Source organism: Rana temporaria, chromosome 1 (assembly GCF_905171775.1).
Source record: "Rana temporaria chromosome 1, aRanTem1.1, whole genome shotgun sequence".
Taxonomy (NCBI): Eukaryota; Metazoa; Chordata; class Amphibia; order Anura; family Ranidae; genus Rana; species Rana temporaria.
Genome location: NC_053489.1, coordinates 303,223,396 through 303,245,370, shown reverse-complemented (window position 1 = coordinate 303,245,370; position 21,975 = coordinate 303,223,396). Strand labels below are relative to the sequence as shown.

Here is a 21,975-nt window from a genome sequence, read left to right as displayed (position 1 = left end):
GAATGAAAACAGTAGTACATAAGACAAATTGCCTTGTCTATATTTTGTGTCATCGTATAGGGTGTGATTGGGTCCTGGTGCTGGCCGTAAGAGAAGCTCCTAGACATATGCACATTATTTGGCGGGCAGAACTGGACTGGATTGGAAAAAATAAAAATAAAAGTATGTTTTTTATTAAATGCAGGGCAAATTATTTATTGTTTTATTTATTGTTTTAAATGAAAATGGAGTTGTGCTTTAAGTTATTCTGTGTGGGCCACTGCTGTCATGTTACAGGATAAATAAACGTGATGATTCAGCTGACACCATCAAATAAGATTCTCTGTCAGCTCTGAGAGACTGTCTGACTTTTGTACATCACATCTGAAGTAATGGCAGAATCACTCTGGTGTATATAGTACTATTTTCCTGCTCAGTGTCTGTGAGAGAAGTGGGCAGCGCTGGTAGAAGCTGCCTATGCAGTTATGGAGGGTATACTTTACGAGGAAGGCATTATGTAACTCGTTTTATTACAGTCTAATTATAGCATTGTGCTTAGTAACTATGTATGAGATACTGAAATGTGAGGAAACAAAACACAAAACATGCTTTCTAAATGAGAAAGGCGGGAGAGCAGGCTGTAGAAGCTAATTGGTTGTCAAGAAGTAGTGACGTGAGCTGTCCTTGCTTTCTCCTAGCTTCAGAAGCTGCAGCTGCTCGTACTTCCTTGGTGGCTCGCCGTGATCGTATAGTGGTTAGTACTCTGCGTTGTGGCCGCAGCAACCTCGGTTCGAATCCGAGTCACGGCAGGAGTGAAAGTCTCCTCTCACGGCAGCTGGAAGACAGGATATTTTTTGTTAATTTAACCACTTAAGCCCTGGACCATTTTGTAGCTAAAGGACCAGGCCCCTTTTTGCAAATCGCCACTGCGTCGCTTTAACTGACAATTGCGCAGTCGTGCGACGTGACTCCCAAACAAATTTTACGTCCTTTTTTTTCTTACAAATAGAGCTTTCTTTTGGTGGTATTTGATCACCTCTACAGTTTTTATTTTATGCGCTATAAACAAAAATAGAGCGTAAATTTTAAAAAAAATTCTATATTACTTTTTGCTATAATAAAAAAAAATGTCCTCAGTTTAGGCCGATACGTATTCTTCTACCTATTTTTGGTTAAAAATATCGCAATAAGTGTTTATTGATTGTTTTCCGCAAAAGTTATAGTGTCTACAAAATAGGGGATAGTTTTATGTCATTTTTATTAATAATTTATTTTTTACTAGTAATGGCAGCGATCAGCGTTTTTTTTTTTTTCGTGACTACGACATTATGGCGGACACATCGGACACTTTTGACACTATTTTGGGACCATTGTCACTTTTACAGCAAACAGTGCTATAAAAATGCACTGATTACTGTGAAAATGGCAATAGCAGTGAAGGGGTTAACCTGTAGTGGCGCTAAAGGGGTTAAGTGTGACCTAATGTGTGTTTTTTACTGTAGGGGGCGTGGCTGGGCGTGTGACGTCACTGATCGTCGTTCCCTATGACAGGGAACAGGCAATCAGTGACAGGCTCACTAGGAAGCACGGGGAGAGGTTTGTTTACACTTACCTTACGGCGATTGGGTCCGCGGGCGCAGCGGCGGCGTGCTCGTGACCCACAGCTGGGCTTCTTAAAGAGGACGTACAGGTTCGTCCATATGCCCAGCCGTGCTATTCTGCCGACGTATTTAGTCGTGCGGCGGTCCTTAAGCGGTTAAGTGGTTAATTACTTTCTTGTTTGTTTGTTTGAAAGACATTTGTTCCATTTAAAATATGGCCCCTAAAATTAATAAATACATGGAATAATGTTTTATGTGAATAAACTGTGTCTGTCATTTTAAGGCAAGCACTAAAACGGTGAATTACACAATGTACAGTTTAGTCCCACCGGGGGGCGACTGCGACCTCTCATGCGACTCAATAGTTCCAAATCACATGACAAGTCCCAGCCTATTGTCCACAATAGAAGTGGTCAAATCGGTATGACCCCAACTTCATCGGGGACACACCGATTTTGAAAGCAGTTCCTGTGCAAGTTAGGTGCGACTTGCATAAAGCACACTGATACGCGTCTTTAAAATTGTGCGGTTTCACGTAAAGTCGCCCAATTTCAAAGTCAGATTCAGTGTGACCGGTCAGTAATCATTTATGATGGGTAAGAACACCTCTGATGAGGCCCTGTCCAAGATCACTGGCCTTTTCCGTAACCACTGCACAAAATGGCTCTGCATAGGATGCATTAAGGTAAAAAAAAAAAAAAAAATTTACAATTCAATTTGATTTTCAGTGCGATTTTTGTAGTGTGTTTGTGGTACGTTTTTCATGCTTCATGCTTTTTTTTGTAGGAGAAGGAGACTGGATTTTATACACAAAATTATACACACATTAAAAACGCATTGCAGGTACCGTATTTGCCGGCGTATAAGACAACTGGGCGTATAAGACGACCCCCTAATTTTCCAGGAAAAATGTTGGTTTTGGGATATACTCGCCATATAAGACTACCCCCTTCTTACTAGTCTTTCTGGAAGCTGAGGGGTAGCCAGAACAACCGATGACAGAAACAGGCTTTTTTCAAATCTCACTGTGCCATTACATTACATTACATGCCTCACTGTGCCATTACATTACATTACATGCCTCAATGTACCATTACATTACATGCCCCACTGTGCCATCACTTGCCCCCACTGTGCCATCACTGTGCCATCACTTGCCCCCACTGTGCCATCACTTGTCTACACTGTGCCATCACTTGCCCCCACTGTGCCATCACTTGCCCCCACCGTGCCATCACTTGCCCCCACTGTGCCAACAGTGCCATCACTCACGTTTTGCTGATTTGTTTCCAGGCCGGTGACAGTCTCCGTGCTGCGAGCGTCCATGATTTCAAAGCCTCGCCTTCATCTCAGTGTGTCCTGTGATAAGCGAAACACAAATTTTCCCAGCAGCGCCTCTGTTCTGTGTTCCGCCTATCACGGACGTCTTCTCGTCCAAGGATGAGAAGGCATCCGTGATAGGAGGAACACAGAACAAAGGCGCTGCTGGGAACGACCCCCGACATTTTTTTGCATCCAAAAAGTCGTCTTATACGCCGGAAAATACGGTAATTTACGTGCATTTTATATGCTTTTTATGGCGTATTTCCATTGAAGACTGTGCGGCCAAAACTGCATTGGAAGTCGGCAGGACCAGCTTTCAAGCATGTAACCGCTGTGACAGCCAATCACGGTGGTCACATGACTGACTGGTCCTTCCCACCCCCCTGGGCGTAAAGACCCTGTTAAAGGGGCTGGGCAGGAAAGGGATAAAATCTCATATTTGATTGAAGGTAAATATACAACACTGTCTCTTTTTTTTAAACTTTATTGAAGTGTACAGAATGACACATCATTCAAGTTTATGTACCATAGCACATCGCAGTGACATGCGGCGTCGTGGCTCGCTTCATTAACATTTATTTTGTTATTTACATGTACATTTTACTATTATACATTATTAATTACATGTACATTTTATTATTGTACATTATTAATTACATGTATATTTTATTATTATTATACATTATTAATCACATGTACATTTTATTATTGTACATTATTAATTACATGTATATTTTATTATTGTACACTAATTTTTAATTACATGTACATTTCATTATTGTACATTATTATTATTTACATGTACATTTTATTGTACACTAATTATTATGTACATGTATATTTTATCACTGTACACTAATTATTAATTACATGTACATTAATTATTTACATGTACATTTTATCACTGTAAACGAATTATAAATTACTTGTACACTAATTATTATCTACATGTAGATTTTACTGTACTGTACTGTATTCTTATTTACGGGGTGCAATAATTTAATTAAACAAATATTCAATCAATATGATGATGTTGATAACACTGTAAATATGTTTGAACATGCTATGTATGTGCATATACATGTGTTTTATACATACCTTTTTTTTTATAAGAAAAATATTTTAATAAACAATTTACTACTTTATATACGTTTTAAGAAATCTGTGCCTTAAAAGTCCACCACAAGGGGAGTTTGTTTTCCTAAATTTTCACTGAATGTGGCACTCTAATGCTCAATATTGCCAACTTACACTTCTTTGTATCCAATATATTTTGCACCATTAAAGTAAAAGTGTAAAACAAAAAAAAATTTTAAAGAAAAACCTAAGAACGTAAACAAGCATTAATAATATAAAAAGATGAGCTCCGCTGCCGTGAGAGGAGACTTTCACTCCTGCCGTGACTCGGATTCGAACCGAGGTTGCTGCGGCCACAACGCAGAGTACTAACCACTATACGATCACGGCGAGCCACCTTAGAGCTGTGACTTTATGGCATTCTGTGAGGGTGTTTCCTGTGAGTGTAGTCAATGCAGCCATCATAGGGAGCTTGGGCGACATCCAGTGGTCATTAGGTGGAAGTAACATTTTGATTTGGGAGTGCTTTTACTTCAATCCGGACTTCTACGTTTCTGACTTGTATGCTGTTACCAATGTGCATTCTGTAAATATTTGTAAGTAATTTATTTTAACTACAGTAAAACCATGGTTTGCGAGCATAATTTGTTCCAGAAACATGCTTGTAATCCAAAGCACTTGTATATCAAAGCATTTTTTTTTACAGGGTATAAAAGAGAAGATAGGCATCTCTAAAGCCCTGTACACACGATCGGATATCTGATGGAATCTAATCCGATGGATTTTTTCCTTGTCAAAAGATCTTTATTGTGTAGTTGACATTTGTACAAGCATGTTATCAAACAAAATCGACCTTAGGCGAAAAGAAAGTCCTGCTTTTACAAGTGAATTAACTAATAAAGAGTGGTGTCTTTACTTAGCTCATTACATTTCTCTAGCATCAATGGCTTAACTATTAACTAAACAGGGATCAAGAGGGAACAAACAGTACAGTTTATAGTCCAAAAACGTTCTGGTTATTGTTAGCAATTGTTGCTAGTCTTTGTGGTTCGGTTCTATGCGTCTCATGGAACTTCCATCTTGACCAAAGCCTCAGGTCGATCAAAGAGGTATGGCTTATTATTTAGGTACTTAGTGCTATGAGAAAGACTACACAATAAGGTGAAACACATTCGAAAGTAATATAAGTAACAGAAAACAAATAAGTAAATAAAATAAAAGGGAGAAGGAGAACTGAAAGGGGGAGGAAGGAGAGGGAAGGGTGGGGTCAGGGAGTCTGCAGGACTAGATCGGGGACATTTCAGTAGAGCAGAAGTTTCTGACAGGATACCTGTGTAATGGCTGGGCTACCATGGCATCAAAACATCACCATTAAACGTTTTTTTCGTGACATATTCCAACCAGGGCTTCCATGTATCCTCAAACCTGGCGATCGTGTCCATCTCTATCGCAGTTATCTTGGCGTATTTCATAGCTGTGTTCATTCTGTTGATAGTTTCGTTTAGATTCACATTTGGGGACTTCCAAGCTTTCGCAATGGTTTGTTTTGCTGCTGTTAAAAGCTGCCTTGTCAAAGTGAATCGAGCATGTGAAATACCGTCTGGCTTAAAATTGAGCAGGGCAATTTTGGGGTCCATGGGGATTGTTTTATTCGTGAGGACTTTGATTAATTTGAAAATTTCCAGCCAAAACTCGTGCACTTTTGGACACGACCACCAGGTATGGAAGTAAGTTCCTTTGTCTGAGCATTCTCTAAAGCATAAATCAGAATATGTCTGCGAGAATTTTGCCACCCTGGTCGGGACTAAGTACCATCTGGAGAGTACTTTGTAGTTTGTTTCTGCTGCTATTATATTAGTGGATACCGTTTTGGTATTGTTCCATATTTGATCCCATTCCGTTTGTGCCAGTTCAATGCCTAAATCATCTTCCCATTTACTCATGTAAGACAACTTCCCTGACCTCGGGTGCGTGAGTAGCTGGGAGTATAAGATAGAAATTACTTTTCTGGCATGAGGATTACCGTTACAAATAGTTTCAAAGGCGGACAATTGGTTTGACACTATTGTCGTATCGGCTGAGGGTTGAAAGAAGTTTTTTATCTGGAGGTATCGAAAAATTTCCTTCGGGGGTATGCCATGAGTTTTGTTTAAGGTTGGGAAAGGGGTCACTACTGTTGAATCGAAGAATTGATATTTTCGTATGCAGCCTCGATCCGTCCATTCCTTAAAGGAGTTAGGATAGACCCAGGCTGGGTAAAAAGCAGGGTTTTTAATAAAAGACAGCAGGGGGGCTGAAGGAGACATCAAGCGGTGTTTATTTTTAATTTTGTCCCACAGGGAGAGTGAATGTTTCATGATGGGATTAGTTATGTGCTTTCTTTGTTTAGGGGTGATCCACAATAGGTTCGAAATTGAAATTGGGTCGCATTCCATCGCCTCGATAGACACCCATAATGGTGCCTCTTGCTTAGCATGGTATTTGACTATTGTGGCCATTTGTGCTGCTCGGTAATAATTTACGAAGTTAGGATATCCTAGCCCTCCTGCTGACTTTGGCCGATGTAATATTTGTGGTTTGATCCTTGGCCTGGAGGTACCCCATACGAAGGATGAAACTCTCCTTTGTATTATCCTGAAGTAGTGGGCCGGTATGGATATAGGGAGCACTCTATAAAGGTATAGGAGCTTGGGTAGTAAGGTCATTTTCACAGCCGCGATTCTTCCAAACCAGGAAAGAGGGAGTAGGGCCCAGGATTTTAATAAAGTCGTCAAATGTTTCAGGAGGACTGGATAGTTATGCGCATAGAGATCTGAAATGTCTGCAGTCAAATGTATTCCCAGGTATGAAATGCTTCTAGTTGGCCACTCAAAAGGGAGGCCCACTTTTGCTGCCAACAGTTCCGTACTAGAAAGAGAAATGTTCAATGCCGAGCATTTCCTGGGGTTTATTGCCAAGCCTGATATGGACGCAAATTGGTGTAAGATTGGGAGTAAGTTTGGACCCGTTACTTGTGGAGAGGAGAGGAACAACAGTATATCGTCAGCATAGAGGCAAAGTTTGTGAGTAACGCCGCCCAACTCGATACCGAGTACTTTAGGATCCACTCTAATCTTTTGGGCTAAGGGTTCTATCAGGAGGGCGAATAATAATGGGGAAAGTGGGCAGCCTTGTCTGGTTCCCCTCTGTATATTAAAGGTTTCAGATTTGTAGCCCGCATATTTCACGTACGCTCTAGGGTTCTGGTATAATTGCAGGACCCAATTTGTAAAGTTGGGGCCAAAGCCCCATTTCTTCAGCGTAAATTCCATATATGACCATGAGACTGAGTCGAAGGCCTGCCTGACGTCTAGGGAAAGAAAGCAGGCTGGAATTTTCCTCTTTTTAGCTATATTTGCCAGTAAGCATGCCCTTCTGATATTGTCCCCTGCCTGCCTATTGGGCATGAAGCCCACTTGGTCACGGTGTATCAGGGTTCCTATGATTTTGTTCAATCTATTGGCTAAGATCTTACCTAGTAATTTTACGTCTGTGTTTATCATGGATATAGGGTGGTAATTGTCGCAGCAGGTGGAATCGGAGTGCGGTTTGGGAATCATGCAGATAGTGGCCGTGAGAGACTCTTGTCTAAAGGACCTCCGATTTAGTAGATCATTAAAGGCTTCCACCATCATGGGAGAAAGTAGGTCTTTGTATGATCTATAATAACGGGCAGTGAACCCGTCCGGACCCGGTCTTTTATTTAATTTTAGTTCAGCGACAGCCTGTAGGACGTCTTCTTGCGTGATCGGTTCATCCATTAGAGCACTTTGAGACGTGTTTAGTTGTGGCAAATGTAAATCAGAAAAGAAGTCTTCCGTGTCCTGTTTGCTAAATGTGTTAGTTTCTGCGTACAGTTTTTTAAGGTGAGAGCTGAATTTTTGTACTATTTTGACTGGGTTACTAGAGATTATACCGTTTGCCGTTTTAAGTTGGATAGGCTTATATGTTTTGTTAATGGAGTTGAGCGACTTCGCAAGAAGAGTTCCTGATTTATTTGCGTTTTTGTAAAAAAAGTGCTTGGTCCGGAGTATCGCCCTGTCCGCCGAGTCCGAGAGGAATAGGTCATATTCCATACGAGCTTTATCTAGTCGGGCTTTTGCTTTAGGTGAGTGATCGAATTGGAAGGCCTCAAAGGCCAAATCGTGTTCTTTTTCTAATTTATAGGAAAGTTGCTTTCGTTCTCTTTTAAAAGTCCCAGCGTGCTTCTGTATTTTCCCTCTTAGCACTGGCTTGTGGGCTTCCCAAAGAGTTAACGGGGAGACGTCAGGGGTCTTATTTAATGTTATATATTCACTTAACTCTTGCTCAACTATAGTCCTGTACATGGGGTGTTTGAGAATTTTGTCTGGTAGATACCATGTTGGGTCCTGTTTTTTGGGGATTATGGAGGCTAATGTAGTGAGAACCGCGTTATGATCCGACCATGGAATAGGCACGATGTCGGAATCCAACACCTCCGGCAGCATGCCTATCGTCAGGAGTATGTGGTCTATGCGGCTGGACGACTTATGGGGGCTCGAATAGTACGTGTACTTGCGTTTAGTGGGGTTCGTTTCCCTCCAGGAGTCCACTAAATTATTATTAGCCAGCAAGGTGGATAGGGTTCTTTTGACTTGTTTCGCGGGGGAGAATGGTGTTTTATCCAAAAAAGGGAGAAGGACATGATTAGTGTCCCCACAAATAATAAGGGATCCGAATTTATGCGAGTTTATCACTTGCAGCAGATGCGACATGAATGGCAAGGGATTTAAATTTGGGGCATAATACGATACAATTGTTACCGCCTTATCCAAGATGTGGCCAGTCAGGATGTTGTAACGACCTTCAGGGTCTATGATTTCAGACTTAATTGTGAATGGCGTTGATCTATGAAAGGCTATGAGGGTGCCCCTTTTTTTGGAACTAGCTGATGCGGTAAAGACCTGTGGATAGTAGGCATGAAAGAATTTAGGGGTCGTACTGGGAGTGAAGTGCGTCTCCTGTAAACATATGATATGTGCTTTCTTAGCTTGGAAGTGTCTAAACGCCTTAACCCGTTTCTGTGGTATGTTGAGGCCCTGTACATTTAAGGTTAATACATTCAAAGGAGCCATGATAGCCAAACCATCTCAATGTTCTTACCTTGGTGTCCTGTACATCGATCTCCCGATCTAATCCATGCAGACTGAGGATAAGGGGGGGGGGGGGAGACCTAAAAACGAAAATTTCCAAAGAAAAAGACAGCACATTAAAATAAAATAAACATATGTGCATCAATACGTAGAACAAACTTGTAAGTCTGGTCCGTGAACGGGGGGGAGGTGCCCGGTCAGGGAGAATTGGGCCCACGTCAGACCCTCGCAAATAACTGCGGGGGTCAGAGGGGAGCCGTGTGTGGCGCATGTGGGTTCCGATCGAGGGAGACCCGCGTCCTAAAAATTTCCGGTAAGCATCCCTAATGGAAACCGTGAGTGCAACGTTATAGGAGATTCCGTGGAAAAGTAGGGGCTACTAGTCTATCTATGGAGGGTAATTTGCAAGTCAAGGTGATAAGGTGATAAAGGGGAGCATCAAGAAGTGTCTGTGTTTGAATAAAGGGTACTGGAGGAATCCTACATCAGAAACATTATGGTTGGGGCGATGGACTGATGCTATCGAACAGATGGCCTATTGTGAAGAATGGCCTAAGCGCCGGCATTCCCATTTACTGTTGGTATGCAAAGTGTTGTGGAAAAAGGATGATGGAGAATTGCTTTAGGTACATCTAGGGTACCAGGGTGGCTTGGCCACCCAGTAGGTGGGGTAGTGTGCCAATCACGCGGCAAAGGGATTAGGAGTTGCTGAGTGAATATGAGGCAAGATATATAGCCCCTGAGCCTGGAAAGTCTGGGGAGATTGATAATAAAGAGAAAAGGGAAAGCACTAACTCAATTAAAAATGATAATAAGGAGCTTCTGCTCTAATAAATTTGCTAACTTAGAAACTCATGAACGTCTACTTAAACTTGTAAACTCATTGAGTCATACAACCAAGGTTTGGGTGAAAGACTAGAAGTCTAAAGGTAGGTAAGACTGACTTGCTTGCAGAGCTCAGTCCATCGTGTCTTCTTGCTCCTGTGCTTGTTCCACAAATCTGCCTCTCTTATGTAATTGCTGGATGCCATTGTTGTGGTTCTGAAGTGGCGAGTTGTCCCGTGGCGAAGTGGAAGCTGATCTTCTGCGGGCTGCAGTTGCCGACGGAGGTCTGTCAATTATTTTGAAGTCCAGCAGGGCCTGTTGAAGCTGAGCTGGTGTTCTACACACAATTTTTGTGCCTTGACAGGTGAATCGCAGGGAGAAAGGGAAGCCCCATTGATATTTGATTTGGCGTTGCTGCAATTCGTATAGGAGGGGTCTCATTTCTCTCCTTTTGTTGATTGTCATTTGCGAAATGTCCGCAAAGATTTGATATTCATTCCCCTGAAAAGTTAGCTTGCTCTTCTCTCTGGTGGTCTGCAGAATCAGCTCCTTTGTTCGATAGAAATGAAATTTAGCTATGATGTCCCTAGGGGGACCATCAGCCTTCCTGGACGTTAGTGCTCGGTGAACTCTGTCCATTTCCAGCCTGTCAGCTGGTATCCCAGGTAATATTTCCTGACACAGTGCCAACATTGTACCATTTAGGTCAATGATAGATTCCGGTAGTCCCCTGAACCTCAAATTTGATCTCCTGGCTCTGTTTTCGAATTCCTCCAATCTATTTTGCAATATCAAGTTTTCCTCTTTTAAGGTGTCAATTTCAGATACACAGTCCTGAGTGTAAGCTTCTAAATCATTCATTTTAGTCTCAAGTACTTCTGTGCGGCCCCCAAGCTCCCTAATTTCTTTAGTCAGGCTATTTGTTATCTGATCTGAAGTGGTCTGGAGCGCCTTGTGCAGCATCTTTTCAAATTGCCTCAGGAGACTTGTGGGTACCGCTGTGCTGTGACATATTGCTGTGGGGTTTGTCACATTGTCATCCTCCTCACTATCTGAGACAGTAGTATTGAGAGAAGCCATTTGTTTTGCGCTTTTAATGCTGGCCTTTTTCTGCTTCACTGAGGTAAATCCCTCAGAGGGGGCTGGTGCCTTTCTCTCTGAGGTGATTTTGAGATGCTGAGGAGACTGGGGATGCTGCGCGCTGCTGCTGTGAAGAAATTTCCCCTTTCCTCTCGTTCCTTTCAGCACCATAGCGTATAAAAATGTTCTCTCACCCTTCCTGAAGCTTTGCCCAGTATTCTGGGTGATTATGCCCACGGTGTTCCTCCGTTATTTGCGGGTCAATCTCTGTCACAGAGCGGAGCTCTAGCTCAGCATTGCCTACCCGCTAGGCTCCGCCCACCAGCCCCGATGGATTTTTTCATCGGATATCCGATGAAGCTGACTTTCATAAGTCTTGCCTACACACCATCGGTTAAATTTGTGAAGCCTGGCAAGTCTAGCAATAGCTTAGCAAGTCATTTTCAAACTTGCAGCACATTTGCTTGCTATCTGGGGAGCCAGTGAATCCAGTTTTCTGCACCTATCTCTGCAGGCCTGTGAAACTCAGCTGTGTAGGTGAGCCTGTACAGGTGATACACTCCCATTAAGGTCTCTGGATCAGGGATCAGGATTCAGGACAAGAGACAGGAACAGGTCAGGCTCAGGGAGGGACACGGCTTGCAGAGAAAATACTGAAGCACTGGATCGTGGTACAAGGCAGGTTAAAATACCCCCAGCAATCCTATCAGGTGCAGCCTAATTACCTGTATGGTCCATCTGCTGGGAGACATCCACTGGTGGCCACCAGAACTACACACTTTCGTTCTACACACAACAGTGCCACCAGCAGATGACCCAAGCATTGGGTCGAATTTCGAAAGAGTTTTCTTTCGAAAATCTTATCTATGAATTTTCTTTCGAAAATCTTATCTATGAATTTTCTTTCGAAAATCTTATCTATGAATTTTCTTTCGAAAATCTTATCTATGAATTTTCGTTTGAATTTCGCACACCATTAGTGGGCTGCAGAAACAGCTGATTTTCATGCGGTCATTGTATTCAAGTAATCGGGCATGTTGTAATTTTTTTCAATGATAGGAAAATCGTGCAAGTAATGTAATCGAAAACAAATGTGCAAGAAAAGAAAATTCCCGGAGAAAAAAAAGAAGATTCCCAGCCACAAAAATTCTTTTCTGTAGCAGCAGGAGGTGAAATTGAAGGTTTGGTTGGTCGAATTTCGAAATCAATGATGGCACCATCGGATCTCAAATCGCACAAAATTTCTGATTTTCAAAAGAATGGCCAGCCTTACTTTCTATGAGCTGCCTGTATGCAGCTCAGCGGTAAAAAAAAAAATGTAAGCAAACGGCTTTTGTGTCAATGAACCCTTATACATGGAGCTCTTCATATCTATAAATTAGGATTTACATCTACTTTACCTTATTTCAGAATTTCAAGCAGAAATACATTTGCTGTCTGTGTTCTTCTTGGTGAATCAGCCTCTTATGCCGCATACACACGATCATTTTTCGGCTTGTAAAAAACAATGTTTTTCAGTCTCTAGAATTTTTTTTTTTTTTTCAACTTCATCATTAAAACGACGTTGCCCACACACCATCGTGAAAAAAAAATGCTCTAGCAAAGGGTGGTGACGTACAACAGGTACGACGGCACTATAAAGGGGAAGTTCCATGTGGATGACGCCACCCTTGGGGCTGCTTCTGCTGATTTCGTGTTAGTAAAAGACGATTCGCGCTTTTCTGTCTGTTACAGCGTGATGAATGTGCTTACTCCATTACGAACGGTAGTTTTACCAGAACGAGCGCTCCCGTCTCAGTTTTTTCACGTCGTTAAAGCCCACACACAATCATGTTTTACAACCCGAAAAACGACATAGTTTAAAACGTCGTTAAAAAATAGAGCATGTTCGAATTTTTTTTTTGGCGTTTTTCAGAACCCGAAAAATGCTCTGAAGCCCACACACAATCATTTTAAATGACATTTTTAAAAAACGACATTTTTTACAACCCGAAAAATTATTGTGTGTACGTGGCATAAGTTTGTTAAAACATCTAAAATCAACCCAATCAGTATATCATTCTCCAATAGCACGTCCTTTAAATGCTGCATTATAGAACGCTCCAACAGGCCATCAGATGTCACTGTTGATCTGTGTTTGAGTCTAGGAAGATTACTCAGCAGATGTGTTTATTCCAAGTAAAAAAAAAAAAATGCTGGAACTGCCTGATATAAATCAATATCACTTTATTCTATCTCTGGCAGGAGGCCTTTATGGCTGAAAAATATGCATGCTATCAGCATAGGTTTTAATATCCTTTATTAGTAAGTGTACAGTTGAAGCTGCTGTGACTAGTGAAAGAGTAATCAGGTTAGCCAGCTGTCGCGAGGCTAGAAGGGCTGTTCTGGTACTGCTTTCTGCAAGTACGCTCTAGTTCCCTAAATGTTTGATAAAAAAATAGGCTTATAAAACCAGTCCTTTTTTATTATTGTGACTTTTTTAAACTCATTTGATCAGCGTATATACAAGTGAACTTGGATAACTGTGCATACGCTGCAGGCCAGATCAAAATGATTCGTCTGAACTGCCTCTGGACAAAGTATTCCAATTTTCTTGTAAGTTGATACAGTATTTCAGACCGAGACATAGCTTACATGTTTTTACTTTGCTCACATTGCATACATTACTATGTAAGGATGATACCAAGATAAGCAATGTGCAACAATGTCAGTAAGCAGGCTAATAATTGATATAGGCTCAATTCACAAAGCTTTACACAAGCATAAGAATGTTTTTTATTTTAAAATCTCACGGAACCCAAGTGATCATAACTGTCACAGTTTTGAAAATTGGGATTATTGTGTTAGCTTGTGTGTTAAAGAGGAGGTCCACCCAAACAATGACAAAAGCTCCGAGAAGACATTGCGGCATCAAGGAAGTGACGGAATACCCGCACACTACCTGATGAATCCATATACAGGAAGCGGCCAGTAACATAAAGGATTAATAAGGTTCGCCTGCCCCTGACAGTGAATCGAGCTGGGCATCGCCGCTTAGTGAAGGATCGACTTGGGCGGCTTGGCTGCTAGAGGCTGCTCTAGTCCTGCAAAGGGAACTGCGTTGCTGCTGTGAAAAAAGTGCAGGGATGCCGTTCCCACGCGTTCCCGCAGGACTTGAGCCCTGACTTTTGTCCAAAGTGCATTTGCCAGGAACTTGTATTGCATACAAACAACAAAGAGTGGTCGGCCAACAAAACTATGTGGTTTTTCAGCTCTTTAGCGCCACCCTTTGGGCAACTTCTGCTAATGTTGTGTTTTGGTGAGCATTGCTTCTGAGCATGCGTGTTTGTACTTTGGAGTTTTGCCTGACACACGATCGAATAATCCGACAACACACAATTGTTGGCAGACAATTTTAAAGCATGCTATCCCACATTTGTCTGAGGAAAATCCGACAATTGTCCGATGGAGCATACAAACTGTCGGATTTTCCGACAACAGCCTGCCATTATACAATTCACGCCGGATAATCCGATCGTGTGTACGAGGCTTAAGGCTCAGTTCACAAAGCCAGGACACCAAGACATGGATCTTTTTTTCTTTCAACTTCAAGATTCAGACATTTCTCATATACATGTAAAAATGCAGTCATGATCCTGATATAACCAAAGTCCGAAATGAAATAAGAGAGTGGGTAACCGCTCAAAGAGAACCAGGTAATCTGATTCCTGTGGCTATGAAGAAGAACTAAGGCATAGTGCGAAACGTCAGCTTTTCTTTTGTTGTGCTGTATTTTGTGATTTTTAATTAAAGGAGGAGTTTTTTTGGAGTGCGGCTGTCCCAGCTTTTTTCCTTCATCCTATCCTGATATAACCACTTGATGACCAGGACAAATGTATATGTAGAGGCGGTCAGGAAGTGGTTAAAGCGGCAGTAAACCACACTTTTTTTTTAAACCCTGCAAGACAATGGCATAATGTGCTAGCTAGTGTGCATCAAATACTAGCACATTATGAATACTTAGCTAAGACGCCATATAAACTATACAACTTTTGTTGTCTAATTTCCTTTAGATTTACCAAAACTATGTAGTGCAAGGGCCTGTCTGATTGAATACAAATTACGTTTTGACCCCATATTATATGGTTTTGGTAAACCTGAAGGAGAAAAATCTACATCAAATTGTATAGTGTGTATCCCGCTTTAGAACAAAGCCCTCCAGCGGCGCACAGTCACCACTGACAGGGCTTCCATCTTCACGTGGTCTTCCTTCCGGGTTCACAAGCGTTGGCCATTTGATTGGCTGAGCCGCAATGATGTCACTCCCACACATGCGCGTGGAAGTCACGGACTGAGGCACGGAGCTTTAAAGGGATGGCACGGGTATGCATTTTACCAGCTGCATTCAATGTGAATGTCTAATAAACAGTGCATTTTTAGGAGATATTCACTGTACCTACAGGTAAGCCTTATTATAGGCTTACCTTTTAGGTGCAAGTTTAAAAAAAATAAAGTTTACTACTACTTTAATGACAGTTATTTTCAGCTATATTCTATAATATTTGAAAATTACAGTCACATAGAAGAAAATAAAGATCCTTATGCTTGTGTAATGTTTTGTGAATCAAACCTATAATCAGTACCGAGATAGTCCATACATCAATTGGGTGGGTTGTTCCGGGTCTAGCCTCAGGAACTATACCCCCATCCCCACCCTCCCCCTTTACTTATTCATCAAACCTATAATGTGTAATGCAAATGTTGGCATGCCCCTTAAAAGGTGAAAAAAGTGGAAAAGAATGTACTTTATTAATATTTATAATTAGGGTTGTCCCGATACCACTTTTTTGAGACCGAGTACAAGCACCAATACTTTTTTTCAAATACTCGCCGATACCGAATACCGATCCTTTTTTTTTAATGTCATGTGACAGTATTTTATTTATTTTTTTACAGTGATTTATTTTTATTTTTTTAGGGGGGGGGGGGGTAGTGGATTGTCATTGTGTGTTTTTTTTCTATTATTATTATTATTATTATTATTATTATTATTATTTACATTTTATTTTTAAAATTATTTATTGCAAAAATTAGCCTTGTTGGGGAGCTTTGGTGAGATATCAGGGGTCTTAACAGACCTCTGACATCTCCCCTTTAAGACAGAGAAAGGGACTAGGGACACATATTCCCCAGTCCCTTTCTGAGCTGCACTGGAAATTAATGGACAGGAGACAGAGGCTCCTATCCATTCATAAACTGAAGCATCGTAAACACAGTTTACAATGCTCAGTCATATGAATGGACAGAGTCAGTGATCACTGACTCTGTTCATTCAGAAAAGGTAGGAGCCGGGTTTAGCAGCTCCTACCGCCGCTCTCCATCCTGACAGAGGGAGCGGAGGAGGACACGGAGGGGGGACACCGATCACGGAGGGGGGAAGCAGCGGCACGGAGGGGGAGAGCATAACAGAGAAACAGAGGAGGGCAGCGGCACGGAGGGGGGGAACAGAGCAGAGGATGGCAGCGGCACGGAGGGGGGGGAACAGAGCAGAGGACGGCAGCGGCACGAAGGGGGGAAACAGAGCAGAGGACGGCAGCGGCACGGAGGGGGAGAACAGAGCAGAGGACGGCAGCGGCATGGAGGGGGGGAACAGAGCAGAGGACGGCAGCGGCACGGAGGGGGGGAACAGAGCAGAGGAAGGCAGCGGCACGGAGGGGGGGGGACATAGCAGAGGACGGAAGCGGCACGGAGGGGGGGAACAGAGCAGAGGACGGCAGCGGCACGGAGGGGGGGAACAGAGCAGAGGACGGCAACGGCACGGAGGGGGGGAACAGAGCAGAGGACGGCAGCGGCAAGGAGGGGGGTAACAGAGCAGAGGACGGCAGCGGCACGGAGGGGGGAACAGAGCAGGGGACGGCAGCGACACGGAGGGGGAGGCAGGTATCGGTAAAGTATTGGAGCATTTTCTCCGAGTACAAGTACTCGGGGAAATGCTTGGTATCGGTCCCAATACCGATACAAGTATTGGTATCGGGACAACCCTATTTATAATTATGCATGGGGTATATGGTATATTTCCATTGGCTAGAAAAAAAATGCGGAAGCCTCAGACACCCACAAAATCATTAAAGAATGCCTATATAGATGCTAATAAAAGCTTGTAAAAGAAACACAAATTCTTCTTAATGGGGAGCATCACAATGATCTCCAAATGGAGGTTGATGTGGTTAAAGTGTAACTCCACTTTTGTTGAGAAAAAAAACATTCCCCTCTGGTTGATCTGTGTACATTACAAGGATTTTAACAAACTTTGTTGCAGATTCCTAACTTTTGTTATTCTGAGGTAATCCCTGTTGGAAGTGGTTTCATAATCATCTATTAGCTGTGCACCTGCAGAGCACTAATGAGGAACTCTGCTGGGTCTGCATCCCTTTGGACATGTTCCTACTGGGAGTAGCTCACCAAAAATTACATTTATGTTGCAGGGGATACCTGAATTTTGACTTGTATCTTTGTGCAGACTTTTGGGAAAATTGGTGAGCCAATTACACAAGCAGGAAATTATGTTTCTGGGGGGTGTTCTGTACACATTCTGTGTAGAGAACACCTTCAGATTTGCATATTGCATTGCATTTTACAGAAAATGACAGAGCTGCAGATTGAAAAGGAAAGGTCATTTTTAATAACATTCAATTACAATATGACTTGTGTTGCAATTGTATACAGTTCGTTATAATATTTTTTTTATTTACTATATTTTTTCCCACCAAAGTGGAGTTCCCCTTTAACCTCCCTGGCAGTATTCCTGAGTGGGGCTCGTGGTGAATCTTCAGTACCAAAAGCGGTAACCCCGAGCCTCAGGATCGCATCGCAGGATCCATGTACAGCTTACTTACCTTGTCCCCAGGATCCTGCCATGTCTCCCCGCTGTGTGTGCGAGCCGCTGTGTCACTGTGTGCCAAGCTCCATTCCTTGCGAGCGTTGCGAAGCACGGGGGCGGAGCTCGGCACCAAATTGGAAAAGTGAAAAACACACAATACATACAGTACACTGTAATGTTATAGATTACAGTGCTGTATACAATTATTTCACATCCCTTTTGTCCCTAGTGGTTTGCCCAGTATCCTGCATGCACTTTTATATAATAAAAACTGTTCTTTCTGCCTGGAAACTGGAGATTTTCCATAGCAACCAAAAAGGGTCCCTGTATGTCAAAAGTGGTTTTAGACCAGCTAGAAAACAGCGATAATAAATTAGAATCACTTGCAGAATTGAGCGATAGTGATTTGTGGGGAAATTCGTCATCAAACACTAAAAGTAATGACAGCGACAATTCTGCAACTGAGCAAATTTCAGTGTTTTTGAATTGATTACATTATTGAATATATTTTTTATTATTATTATTTGTTATAATTATTTATAGTTATTTATTATATTATAATTTATGATTTCGTGTTTCAAACTTTATCATACCCGGGATGTCTACTAGACTCTTGTTTGGACAGATTTAAGTGCGTTATTTCTAAGAATTACAGGCTTACAATATAAAACGCCAAATTTACATGCAAAATAATGGTACCGCTTTCAGCATCAAAAATCTGACATAATAATACCGCCAGGGAGGTTAAAGCATGACAAATGTGCTCACAATAAAACTTGTTTGCCCATATTATAACTCTGATTTACCAAAACTGAAACACTCAGAATCTGGTGCAGCTGTGCATGATAGCCAGTCAGCTTGTTCAATTAAAGTGGTTGTAAAGGCAAAAGGTTTTTTACCTTCATGTATTCTATGCATGAAGGAGTAAAAAAACCTTCTGTGTGCATCAGCCCCCCAGCACCCCTAAGGCCCCTTTCACACAGGGCGGATCATTACTGAACCTCCGCTTGCTCAGCGGTGATCGCTCCGCTGATCCCCGCTGAGCCTGCGGATGACAGGGCGGATGACAGGGCGGTCCCTGCACACTGTGCAGGGACCGCCCTGTCTTTTCTGTGCTCTCCCCTATGGGGGGATTGGATGAACATGGACCGTCTGTCCGTGTTTACCCGATCCGCCAGACGGATGGAAAAGTAGGTTTTTCCTCCGTCACACTTTGGCGGATCAGAGCTGGTCGGATGTCAGCGGGCATGTCACCGATCACATCCGCGGCTCCATAGAGGAGCACGGAGCGCCCGTTCAGGTCCGCCTAAAAAACTGGCAGGCGGACCTGAACGGGCCGCCCGTGTGAAAGAGCCCTAATACTTACCTGAGCCTCCTCTCGATTCAGCGATGTCCACGAGAGCCTTGGCTCTCCAGTGATTTGCGCTCAGCAAAACAATGTTATGTTATGTTGCTTCGCCCTGTTGCCACTAGTAGCGCGCGCCCCCGGATGCAAGTGCCCAGTGGGTGCGATGACTTTGAATTGAAAACGGATGTGTTTTCTCTATTTTAAATGTCTATGGTATGTTTCAGCTGTCTGAGATCCACCCAGAATCTGAAACATTGATGTCTGTTTTGTTTATGTCTATTTGATAATACTGGCATGTTATTTTTGCTTAACCCTCTGTAGATCTGTCCACCTTACAATGCTTTATCATCTCCTCTGACTTACCCAAAATCATGGCCCATTAATTTTATTGCCCTCTTGCTGATCTGTTTTTGAACTAAGAATTCTGCCCTGTTGATCTGCATACATTTATTACCTCCTGATTAGCTAATTGAAATGCACCCACCCCCTATCTCTGTCAGTATAAATGTAAGCATCCTTTAGGGGAAAGCATTAGCAGGGGGCTCATTGCGCCTGGGGCTCTTCTTCAAGTGGGGCTATTCTATAAGTGGAAACACTTCTGCCTATGCACTTCAGCGGTTGCACAAAGCAAAACAAACTTTTAGTTTGCTGTTCATGATCCAGGTATATATATGTATATTTTTTTATTGTTTAAATTCACATTCTTTCCCTTCGAAAATACACTCTCTACCACTCCTTCTGACAGTTGTGTCTTCTATCCTCAAACTTTCTTCCAGTCACCCCTCTGGTCCACCCTACACCCTCTATATATCGCCCTCACTTCTGTCCTCTCCTTATTACTGCACTCACCAACTCATGCTAATTCTAAAGTCAAACGCCCAATGCTCCAAATCACTGGGGCAGGTCCACTCATATAAATCGCACTCCCACATTACCTCCCTCACCCTCCTGCTTCTCCTATGCTCTGGTGATATCTCCCCAAACCCTGGACCTCCTTCATCCAACTGTGCTCAACGCACCCATTACCCTACACCCTCTGGGTGCAGCCGCAATGCACACAATCTAGTTCCCATTTCTCTTCTTCCCATGACCAGACTCCCTTTCTCCTGCGCCATTTTGAACACTCGCTCCGTCTGTAACAAACTCACATCCCTCCACGATCTCTTTATCGCAAACTCATTTCATCTACTCGCCATCACTGAAACCTGGCTTCACGAATCCGACACTGCTTCTTCTGCTGCTCTATCCCACGGTGGTCTTCTTTGGACTCACTCCCCCAGACCCAGTGGACGCAAAGGAGGGGGTGTTGGAATCCTTTTAGCCCCACATAGCACCTTTCAGGTACTTCACCCACCTCCCTCTCTGTCACTCTCCTCATTTGAGGCGCATTGCATTCGTCTCTTCTCCCCAGTTTCTCTAAGGATAGCTGTGATCTACCGCCCCCCCGGTCCAGTATCCTCCTTTCTTGATGACTTCTCTGCCTGGCTACCCTACTTTCTCTCTTCTGAAATCCCCACAATTATTCTTGGCGACTTCAACATCCCTACTAATGCTAACACTCATGCAACTTCCAAACTTCTCAGTCTAACCTCCTCTTTTGACCTGAAGCAATGGATACATGCGCCTACTCACTCTGAAGGCAATACCCTTGACCTTGTTTTTCCCCACCTATGCACTCTATGCAACCTCTCCATCGATCCTTACCCCCTCTCTGATCACCACCTTATTAATTTCACTCTCTCCCTCTCCTCCGTCTCCTCTCCCTCCAAATACCTAACAGTCACTCGTAGAAACCTTCAGCATATCAACCCTTCTCTTCTACACTCTGTGACTGACCACCTCTATGACAAAATTGCACCCCTGTCCTGCACCGACCTAGCCACTTCTGTCTACAACACTTCACTTCTAGCATCACTGGACAGACTGGCCCCCCTCACCACACGCAGAATAAGACCCCGCCCCCTTCAACCCTGGCAAACTGATGATACTAGAAGTCTGAAAAAACACAACCGTGCTCTTGAGCGCCAGTGGCGCAAGACTTACTTCATCACCCTCATTAAAAACCTATCATCCCGTCCCCGTCAACTCTTCTCTACCTTCAACTCTCTCCTTCGTCCTCCACTGCCTCCACCCACTAACTCAATCAACGCCCAGGAGATTGCCAATCACTTCAAACAGAAGATTGATACAATTCGCAAGGAGATCTCTACTGTTCAGACATCCTCCAAACCTCACACCTCATGCACACAGGTACAGTCACTACTTCCCTCGTTCAACCCCACCACTACAGAGGAGGTCGCTAAATTACTAACCAATGTCCATCTTACCACCTGCGCTCTGGATCCTGTTCCCTCACAAATGCTACGTTTACCCTCTTGCTCTATTCTACACTCTCTTACCCACATCTTCAATCTCTCCCTCTCTTCTGGCATCTTCCCTAACTCTTTGAAACATGCACTAGTCAGCCCCATACTTAAAAAGCCCTCAGTGGACCCATCCAATCTTGACAACCTACGCCCCATCTCCTTGCTCCCCTTTTTATCCAAACTCCTTGAACGTCTAGTCTACAACCGACTGAGCGTCCACCTTGCTGACAATAACCTTCTTGATCCCCTTCAGTCTGGATTTCGTCCTCAACATTCCACTGAAACTGCTCTCCTAAAACTAACAAACGATATACTAACGGCCAAAACTAAAGGACACTATTCTGTGCTCCTACTCCTGGACCTC

General features: G+C 43.0%; 2 non-coding genes across 2 annotated transcripts; one reads left to right on the top strand and one right to left on the bottom strand.

The window, feature by feature from the left end:
- Positions 1 to 716: 716 nt before the first annotated feature.
- On the top strand, positions 717 to 788 carry TRNAH-GUG. Its single transcript has one exon. It is a non-coding gene; the product is annotated as a tRNA-His (tRNA).
- A 3,510-nt stretch (positions 789 to 4,298) lies between these two features.
- Positions 4,299 to 4,370, bottom strand: TRNAH-GUG. Its single transcript has one exon. It is a non-coding gene; the product is annotated as a tRNA-His (tRNA).
- Positions 4,371 to 21,975: the final 17,605 nt, after the last annotated feature.